This window comes from Chanodichthys erythropterus, chromosome 19 (assembly GCF_024489055.1).
Source record: "Chanodichthys erythropterus isolate Z2021 chromosome 19, ASM2448905v1, whole genome shotgun sequence".
Classification (NCBI taxonomy): Eukaryota; Metazoa; Chordata; class Actinopteri; order Cypriniformes; family Xenocyprididae; genus Chanodichthys; species Chanodichthys erythropterus.
Genome location: NC_090239.1, coordinates 22,026,221 through 22,037,457, shown reverse-complemented (window position 1 = coordinate 22,037,457; position 11,237 = coordinate 22,026,221).

Genomic DNA, 11,237 nt, shown 5'->3' with positions numbered 1-11,237 from the left:
TTTGATTATGCTCCCGTTTTCAACCCTTGCATTTGGGGCAAGTAGCACAGTTGACTGTGAAATACTAGGTATCTAAAAAAACAACTGTGTAGTATGACTCATTATGAGAGATGCTGTGATACAGATAATGATTCTGGAATGATTAGACGGATCATAGACATTCACTTTTAGAGACAGATCTACCTCGTTCATAATATACCAGCCCAGCACTCTGATGTTAATCACACATCATTTCTTCTCATCCAGCTGAAAGTATGCAAGATATTTATAACTATATAGTCTAACTATAACTATCTGCACATTTGCTTAAACTAAGATGAATTCTCACAGATTGAAACGACACTCCCTGTATTTCACTTTCTATTCTGTTTCAGCCCTTTATTTTGAGGCAGATATACATTACAGTTTTGCATATCGTTTGTGTGCATCTTATTGTCAGTAGATGTATTTATACTTTTGTTTTTGGACTATCAAAAGAATTGTATTAAATGGAAGAATGCAATGCAATTCAAGCTCTGTCGATGTCATTATTGACAACTCCAACAAGCCAGGACTATTGAATTAGCATCTGGAATCCAATGTGCCAAAGTTCAGGCAAATGCCAAAAAAATTATTGTATATAACACCCAGAAAATCACCCGCACTTTGACACTGTTGGAGTAATGCTGTTTTGGACATTGTAGTATTTGGGTTTGGGTTTTGAGTTTGGATTGGCAGCATATTAATCTGATTTCCGCTCAAATCTTCCATCGGACGCTGTGCCTTTCCATGCATCAATGAAAAGCAGTTCATGCGCAGTGTGTCCCATTTTAGCAACCTCCTGTTGTCAATTTATTTATTTTGCATATATTTTTTTTTAAATATTGTTCAAATAGCTAAATATCTATATTGCAGAACAATTAACATACATACATGCATCAAGCACAGCTAAAAGAGTTGAGTGGTGACATTCAGAGAGGCAGATGACAGTCAAAGAGATTAATTAGGCGCTAATATTGCAGCGTATCTACACTTTCTGTCATCTGTGGCCTCTGACTCACTGTTCCAGCATCTCAGCTAATTAGAAGGCATTGATTACATGGTTAACCGCACAGCGAGAGCGGCAAGAGCCACGTAACATCCTTGCCATTGCGCTCCATGTTCCACGGGTTATGCAATATCTACTGACCAAATCCATAAAACTGGTGCCAAAAGCCAAGGGGACTTTTGAAGACTTGGTTTCTTGATGGACTGATTCACAATTAAAGCTGATTATTTAACTACAATTGCAGTAACCTTTAATTTATTTAGATATTTAAAGTAATTTAAAGGTACATTTTAATTGGTAATATTTTCAAAATGGTTGCTTGCTTTTCTTCCTCAAGCAAGTTTATATAATATATTAAATCCCCAAATGTGACAGTTACTGTTACAGTTTTTTACAGACGCTAGGACACATTTCTCAATACTTAGGTCACTTTTGCAAAACTCTTCACACAGTGAGCACAACAGAAGTCTATATGGGCTAAACTGAGGATCAATTATCATTGCTTTGGCACAAAATGCATTCAATGACTACATCTCTCAAATTTCATGAATTCTTTTCTCAGACTCAGACACAACAACTGCCAAAACTCTTTGTACGTACAGGCCAATTTGCACATGCTTACATACTGTTTTCAAAACTGTTAAACTTATGTTCAAAACAATAACATAATACAAAACTGAATAAGACAGAAATTTGTTACATTCCTACAGTAATATTTTAATGAAATATATTTTAAATCTGAAAATTAAATGCTATAAAAACAATTGAATTGTATCTGTATCAGTGGATGGTGTGTATACAAATTCTTGTATTTTGGAATTATACAAAATTATAAAAATAAATAAATGACATAAAATATTGACGAATTCTGCATCATGTCTGATTCATTCCAGTAACATATATTGCAGTGAATTATAAACAGAGATGTGTCCTTGATTTACACAAGAAAACATTGTATAATGCTACATGTTGTTAGTGTTTTTTAGGTCATTGTTTTGTGGGTGACAAAGTGTGTTTGTCGGCTGTCAACCTTTGCTAGTGTTCTGGAAGAATGAGTTGATTTGAGACCTGAATAAAGTGTTTTGGTAGTTGTAGTGCATTTTGAGTGTGAAATGAAATGCTTTGCCAAGATGAAAGTTGGTTAGGAGAACTGTGTGAAGAGTTTTGCAAAAGTGACCTAAGTATTGAGAAATGTGTCCTAGCGTCTGTAAAAAACTAAGATGAAATGGAGACTGAAATGGACAAAATTGGACAAAAAAGGAACTAAATTAATAAATAAACCAGAAGGAAAATAATTGAAAGTAAAATAAATGAGAAATATTATGAAATATGAGATCAAATACTGTATAAAAAGCACGTTATGAATGTGTAGAAGAAATCTGCATTACAGATGCACCTCTGTCACCTTCAATATGTTAATGGATTTGATGACTTAAGAAAAGTCAGAAAAGGGAGGAAATATTAATTATCATAGCTGAACAGTTAGTGCTAAATAGTGCATATTAAGATACACAAAATATTATTGCATTACCGTAGTTATTTTTTGAAGTAATGTAAAAAAATATTGAACCCCTTGAATTTGAATAAGACTTGAATGAGGACTTATTATTATGAGAATATTAATTTATACATACAAAAATATTTAAGTATGTACTGTTATACCTAAACCTAATTTTGACAAAATGGTTTGCAGGACAGGGATTTGGCCCCTTTTAGTACATTAGTTGAAACAATACTGGATCATTTACATATATAGAGAATAAAAGATTAATCACAGATTAATAGTTTTACTAATATATGAATGTACATGAATCAAAAGTGCCAAACTGCTCATAACCTTATTATATGAAAACACCAGCGTAGTTCTGTCTCAATGCACAAAATCAATCAAACTTGTGGGAAATCCCATTAATGAAACTCTGATTTTCGAGAACATGACAGGATGTTCAGCACAAACAAATAAAGGGTCGACTTGATTTTATCCATTAGGAACTGACCGGCTTGTTAAAAGTGGCCGTTACATAATAGAATGCCAGACGTAAAAGCAAGTTTGATAAAACAACCTAAGATAGCTATTTGGGTAACACGGAACTTTTTTAATAAGCAAAAATGAAAATAATTCCTAATACAACCTCCGCAATAATCTAGGGGTACAGGGGTCCAACATTTCAAAATTGAGATATAGTGCAACAAAGTAATTTATTAAGTGGGAGTACAAACTAAATATAAAGGTGTGATAGCAAAGCATAAACAAAAATAGTGGAAAAATATATTTACAGTATTTACACAAACAATCGTAGAAGAGACAGAGAGGGCAGTGCCAAAGAAAATAAAGTAACAAATACTAATAAGTAATAAATATCCCCTAATACTAACTACAAAAAGAAAATGTGAAAAAGAAAAGTGTTTAGCGTCCGAGACGCCTTAACTAATCTACACTGCCTCACCAGAAAACCAAAAGTACAGGGGATGGCTCTTGCTCCTAACCTAATGGGAGACCGGGAGCAAATGTAACATCTCAAATTACACCAGTCAGACACGAGACAGAACCATGAAACTCATTTTGCGTGTGCTCTGTGGAGATCCCTCTCTGCATGCCAAAGGACAAGCTTCTAAATCATACTTGGTAAAGTTTTTCAACAAAGACTCATTTTTGAAGTATAAAAGTAATTTTTTTCATCTACAGTATTTTCCTCATACTGTCTTAACCATTAATGTCTATGAACTTAAATCTGTCTTGATGACCATTTGATATCCTTGTCAAACATTAGCTTTGTTGTTCCAATAATTTAAGAAAAGTGTTTTTGCCTCTCAATCTGGGCATCCATTTTACTGAGTCGGCCCTGTACACTCTCTGTTCACAGCTTGCCTAGGGTCAGACCCTAGAAAAATTACTGGCACAAAACAACAACAACAACAACAACAACAACATGGGGGGCTTGTAAGTGGTCTGGTGTGCTCTTTTATCTGTGATTGGTGAAAGGATGGGAGGATGACATTAGAGGATGATGTTGAATGTCTGGACCAATGAGTGGTGTCTAAGAAAGTGAAAGTGACGGTGAAAAGTAGAGAGAGAGAAAAACACACACACACACACACACACACACACACACACACACACACACACACACACACACACACACACACACACAGCACGAGGACGTAACATGAACACAAACATGCATTAGGAAAGTAAATTTGCTCATGTGTTTCTCTGATGAGTGAGTGGGAAGCTGGACACAGAAAACCCGGAGTAGAGTTTGGAAAACCTGGAGTGATTACTGTCAAATTCTGGAGCTCAGCATGCAAAATTTAAATGAACTTTATTTTCCACTCAGACAAGTCATTACTGATCTAATTGACAACTCTATAAGTGTGAGCATCTCTGAAAAAGAAAATAAGCAGAAAGAAAAAATGCTAATTTATTTTTGGAAATATTCATTGTTACCATGGTAAATCCTGAAGCCAATGGATGTTACAGATTTGATTTATGTTTTTGCTTAGTGCTTTAATTAGCCACAGAAATATATGTCAGTTATGTTTTCTTTCAGCAGCACATACAGATATCTTGAACTTGGAGAAGTTAAAAAGCAATCTGTATTCAATAAAATTCTAACCAGGCCATTTTAAATCAGTACCATCATGTTCGTTGTGCCATAAGCTCCATGTAAGTGAAATCATTCCAACAAATTCATTACTGTGCTATGTGACTATTTATGAAAACTAAAATAATAATACTAATAATAATAAAGTTCAATGGACACCTTCCCCCTCTGTGATGTAAGCAAGTGTGTGAAGTTCACATTATAAAGAGGTCTTGGCCACCGCCGGTTGCAGGCAGCAGGTGGGCTCTAATGTCCTTGCAATCAAAGTCTTCATCTTGAAAGAGGTTCAGGCAGTTCAATAAGCCAGCAGCACTGTCCTTCATCAGCCGCCAGCATCCCCGCAGGACAGGAAAACACATACATACCTACACACATATATCCTCATCAGCCACATGCTAGAGAAGAGATCTCTCATCAGGACCTCGTCACAAACACACACTCTTCAGCCACAGCTGCTGTTGTTTTGGATCCAACATGGAATCAATCAAGCTCTAGAAAGGGGAGATATAAGCAGGCTTTTATAGTGAAAGACTGAGCTCTATGTTAGACCCAATGACCAGAACTGAGGTCAAACTCAAACAGATATGGCAGGAACACAACGACGAGGTCAGCCCTCTAAATAGGTGCCAGGGAGGATGATGGGAAATGCAGTCTGTGACATATATCTAGTGACCATTCTAGTTATCTATAAGGATTTAACCACTCATATGCAGACATTTTAACATTTCAAGTTTAGATTAAAGATTAAATTAAAAATAGCTGAAACTTACTGTTGCCAATAAATATTTTTACAGAATTATTATTTTAGCTGCTGCATAAAATTGAATGCATTTCACTTCAGTTGATGATTGATGATGATGCTGTTTGTAATGTGGTATGTAATGCTTCATGTAATGTAATGATTATATATGTATATAGCTCTGAATTAAGTCATTTTTGAGTGTTTTTTCAGTGATTCCTAAGTACACCCTAATACATGAGCTGTGATATGCATGAGAGAACAGTGACAGCAATAATAACAACCCCATCATTGTTTTAGCAAGTACGTTATCCATCACAATTTTTAGTGCTTCTAGTTTTTCTCTTTGAAACTATAGTAAAGAGCGACTAAGAGTTTCAGTATGTGACACTGACATCATCAGGCTCTTATGCCTCAATCAAAACTGTAACAACTAAACATTTCCTCAATAAAATTCCCCCTTAAAAATATTCTCACACAATGCAAATATAACGACAACTGATGGAACTCTGGTGAACCTCCCAACCAATGTTTTGTTTGAAAATAACATGAAAATATACAGTTATTGTTACGTTTTCCAAATGCATCACATCACTTCAGAAGAGTGGAGAATCTTTTGCTTTTGATGGATGAACTTTCTTGAGCAATATTCTCATTGGTCCCGTTCACTGCCATTATAAAGCTTAGATGCGTCAGGAGATATATCAATATATGATTGTGTTTGTCAGAAAGAAGAAAGTCATATACACCTAGGATGGCTTGAGAGTAAGTAAAGCTTGGGGTAATTTTCATTTGAAAGTGAACTAATCCTTTAATACCTTATTCTGCATGACCAAATTCTACCTCCCATAATTCCAGCCAATACCTAAACTTAACAACTACTTTACTATTAATAATCAGTAATAAGAGTTTATTGAGGCAAAAGTCATAGTCAATAGTTAGTTAATAGTGAGAATTGGACCCTAATCTAAAAAATGACCCAAATTTCTATCAAAGGGGTCCTATTATGCTTTTTTTTTTTTTTACTTTAGCTAGTGTAATGTTGCTGTTTGAACATAAAAACGATCTGCAAGTTAACAAAGGTCAAAGTCCACTCCAAAGGTAGGTGGGGGGTGATGAGCTAGAGAAGACGAAGAAGACCTGCTTCATAGCGTGTTGTTGCCATGTTTTTCCATCCTGGTTCCAAAACCCCTTTGTTTGACCTTACTAAGGCAGACAAACTTAGAAAACAGTAGTTAAAATGAATTTTTAACAGTGTTCCTGAACATCATAACCCCAAAGGTTGTCTGTGTGTGGCACATTTTATGGAGGACAGCTTTCAGAACCTAAGAAAGTAGACTGTGCTATGTCCGAACTGTTTGCACTTTATTTTATACATATTATCTTTTTATTCTTTAAATTCTTTTCCTGTTTTTATTTCATTTTTAATGTATTTTTATATCTTTTATTTATCATCATGATTCTGACTTTTAATGCATTTTAAATCCAAATAGCAAAATTATCTGTTTTTACTGTTATTTCTATTCCTTATGTTCTATTTTTCTTCTTCTTCTTTATGTAAAGCACTTTGAATTACCATTGTGTATGAAATGTGCTATACAAATAAATTGCCTTGCCTTGCCTAGACAAAAATTCTCCTGAAATACGGAGCAGTTCCCACTTTGTCGGTACAATCCGTTGTTTATGGATCACAACCTGTAAGTACATTTGTGGTTCCGCTAGTCTGCTAGCTAACTTACAGTGTTGAGGAAAAGTTTAGCTAAGACTGTTCAATGATCTTTAGGAACTTACCACTCTGAAACATCCTGTAAAATCTGTGCTTGCAAATGTTCTGTACGACAAACATTCTCAGGGTCTGAATCCGGCTTGAATTGTTATAGCAAAATTGATGTCATCATTAATATTTACACCTGAGCTGATGAAGCTCGTGGTCATGGTAAGGGACGTGACATTTCCAGAATACGTTCAAAGCAGTTCGCCAGTCACAACACACTGGGCCAGCCGACCAATCAGAGCACATTTTGTATTCAGAAGGAGGGGCTTCATCGAAACAGGAACTCAACAGTGCATTTGAGAAGAGGGGTGCTGCAATAATGTAAAATAATAGGACCCCTTTAATGTAACCATTAAAAAGCAAATCCCCACCCTCATTCTCTCAAATGGCTCAGGTAATGATTCCTTCTTTTGTCGTCTAATTCTGCTTCAAGAGAGAGTCTACCTTGAAATACAGGAGTAGTGTACTTTTTTTGGTTCTGACATTGATTTCCACTTTTTCGTGGGTTAGGTATGTCTGGTTTTAGCACTCACTAATTGGTTTAGTTTTGTCCAGGAAGAGCAGAACAGCTGAGAAAGCCAGTGGGAAAGAGTAAGCATGTGTCTGCCGAAAGTGTCAGAAACGCAGAGCAGCGCGTCGTCTGTGCTGAACTTCTTCACCTCTGCACATGATCTGTCACAGACTTCAAGGCCATTCATTTGTGTGTTGCATACTAATTAATCCGCATACAATTTAATACCCTAACTGCCTCTTGATTTGACACTTATCCCCAAACATGAATGATGCATGATCCTTATCATTTCATTCCTTTTTAACATCTTACTGTATTTCACCCCAGAATTTTTTTTTATTTTTATTCACCCTCATGTCAAACTTGTGTGCTTCTATCTTCAGCTTCAAAGATGTGGTCACTGGGAAAAAGCACATTTCTTTCTTTCTTTCTTTTTTTAATGCATTTGGGTGTGCAATTACATTAAAATAACAACATAATTTTAATTTATCTTTTCAGTTTCTTTTCATGTATACAGAAAATAAATCATAATGATTAAATCATATTTTGCATATATTAAACTATTTGCTCACACTGCGCAGGACTCCTGACCAACACAATCTATTCATAAGTGATCATGATTCACTAGCCCTGGAATTCAATTTATCACTAAAAATTGGTTTTACACGTTCTGATGGATTCTCGGCCAAAAATATAAAATAATTAAACTTCAGACTTTGCAAATCACAGAACTAGCAGGAGGAGTCAAAAGACTATGAGTCAGCATAAACCAGTATATAACCAGCATGTTATCAGCCGCAACAGAACCACCCTGAGGAGTAAATCCCAGACGAGATCCATTCACTTATTCAGAGCGTTTTTAAGTCTGTTCGTGTGTCATATGTGGAGTGCTGACATACATGAGATTCCTTGACATTTATATGATGATAAAGCAATTTCAGAGATTCCGCCAGCAGCTGAGAAGGAAAACTCATTGTTTAGATGGACTGCTTTATAGAAATATAGGTACATTTTTAATACATATGATGATCACCAGTTTGGAGTGCCCTGGTTGGCCACCAGAGAATACGTAACAATACGTAACTATTCTGTGGCGACCAGGGCGGGCGAGAGCCGTGAGGGAACGGCGCGACAGTTAACAAGCTTCACCTGGGAGGCGCACCAGCCTTGAGTCTCTCACGGAGGAGCTCCGGGAGCATAAAAGGAGGAGCGACGACAGTGAAGGACGAGAGAGGACCAGGCCTGGATATTATTTTATGTTTTATTATGTTTGTGTGGCCGGCAGACGTCCGCGAGGGTCTGCCGGCATTACTTTCGTTTTGTTCTTAGTTTATTTTGGTATTAAAGTTTGTTGAATGTTCGCCGGTTCCCGCCTCCTTCTTCCCGTACATACGGACCGTTACATATTCGTTTGTAATTTTTGTAATATTATACTAATTTTATTTTAATTAAATTTAGGAAACCCACAGCTCATGAATTCTTTATTGAATTCTTAGATTCTTATTATCCGTTACCTTTAAAGAATAGTCTTCCATATAGTCAATTTCAATAAGAATTTAATAAGAATCTCAAATGTTAAACAAATACAGTCAGTGGAAAAAAAAAAAAAAAAGGAAAAACAATCACATTCTGATTTATTAAAGAAAAAAGAGAAACATCAAAAAAGATCTACAAAACGGTCAGAACAAATTAAAAAAAGATTATTAATCACATAGCATCACAATCACATATAACATGCTACATCCGAAAACTCACTGACTTGTTGCCTCACTGCCTTATAGGCAATGACTCTGCAGCGTTTGCGCACAAAGGCTCCTCCTCACTGTGCTATTTTGAGACACCATGACTTATGAACTAAAGTGTGCTTTTAACATACTATCTCTGTATTTAAAAAAATGTATTTAGTTACCACTTGTAGTACACTATGGGTTCAAGTATATTATAAGTGGTAACTAAATACATTTTTTAAATACAGAGATAGTATGTTAAAAAGCACACTTAATTCATATTTGATGATGTCTCAAAATAGCACAGTCGAGTAAACGTAGATGTTCTTAAGCTGACCAATTAGAGCACATTTTGTATTCAGAAGGATGGGCTTCATCGAAACAGGAACTCAACAGTGCATTTGAGACAGTCTGGGAAGAGGGGTGCTGCAATAATGTAAAATAATAGGACCTCTTTAATGTAACCATTAAAAAGCAAATCCCCACCCTCATTCTCTCGAATGGCTCAGGTAATGATTCCTTCTTTTGTCGTCTAATTCTGCTTCAAGAGAGAGTCTGCCTTGAAATACAGGAGTAGTGTACTTTTTTTGGTTCTGACATTGATTTCCACTTTTATCTCTCTGTCCCCTTCTGTGTGTAACAGAACTAAACAAATATTTAATTACTACATTAGTAATTGCTTGCTAGAAATGACATCAAAACGTTGTGAAAGTGGAAAATATTGGTAAAAAAATTTACATTAAAACACAAACTGACCAGAAACTTTCAGACGCCGTCTTTCTTTTTAGCTCATCTGTCACAGAATGGAACGAATAAGATTGTGGGTTATCAAAGGCAGCCAAGGATATATCTATGCTGCCTTCAAAAATCAATCAGATTAAGACATCTCATGAGACAGGAAGTGAAGCTAACATTGGATTCGGACATGCCTTGATGCCTTCCTACCTTGGAATGCGTCCTACGAAGGCAGCATTTTTAAGTTTTTGGATGCAGCCCTTGTTTCCTGTCCCTCTTCTTATTTGTTGTCATAATTACTGATTTGATTTTCCTAGTTATTGATCCTCTCCACCTGTGTGCCATCTAGTTTCCTTTGTTAGCTCTGTGTATTTAAGCCTTCAGTTTGAGTTAGTTCCCTGTATGTATTATTTGTGAATTGCTATTTCTAAAGCTCCGGTTGTTCTCTTCTTGTTAAAGGTGACATCGAATGGAAAATTAAAAATCTTGGCATAGTTGAATAACAAGAGTTCAGTACATGAAAATGACATACAGTGAGTCTCAAACTCCATTGTTTCCTCTTTCTTATATAAATCCCATTTGTTTAACAGTCTGAAAACGCGCCGGCGCGTTTTGCAGGTTTTTTTTCACATTGCAGCAAAACAGACTTAAAATACTCCGTCATTTTTTGTCATAGAGACATAAGTAATATATCAATTGAAACTATAGAATATTTTCTTTTATTTGTATACACTCAGAGTAAAAACACAATGTTGTGCTTTTTGTAAAATAAAGAAAACTAACATAATGCGTGATCTCTCGTCTCCCTCTGAACGAAGTCCAATCTGATAGTTCTCAGAAAATGAACTGTAACTTATGAATACTAATCACAGAAAAATTAAACTTATGTCCTAAAAAACGTTAAGATGCCAGGTTTTAAATCATGTAAGTCAAATCAAAAACAAACCATCTGTGTTTATGTAATCTGTATGAAAAGAGAGCCATGTCAGAAGTCCGTGATTCAGCTCATTATCTGCTAATGCGGCCACGCCCACGGAGCCAGCGCTATTCAGACGCAAATTCAGAGGCAATACATGCATTCATCATCTCAATCGTGTATTTATTGTCTTGAAAAGTGTT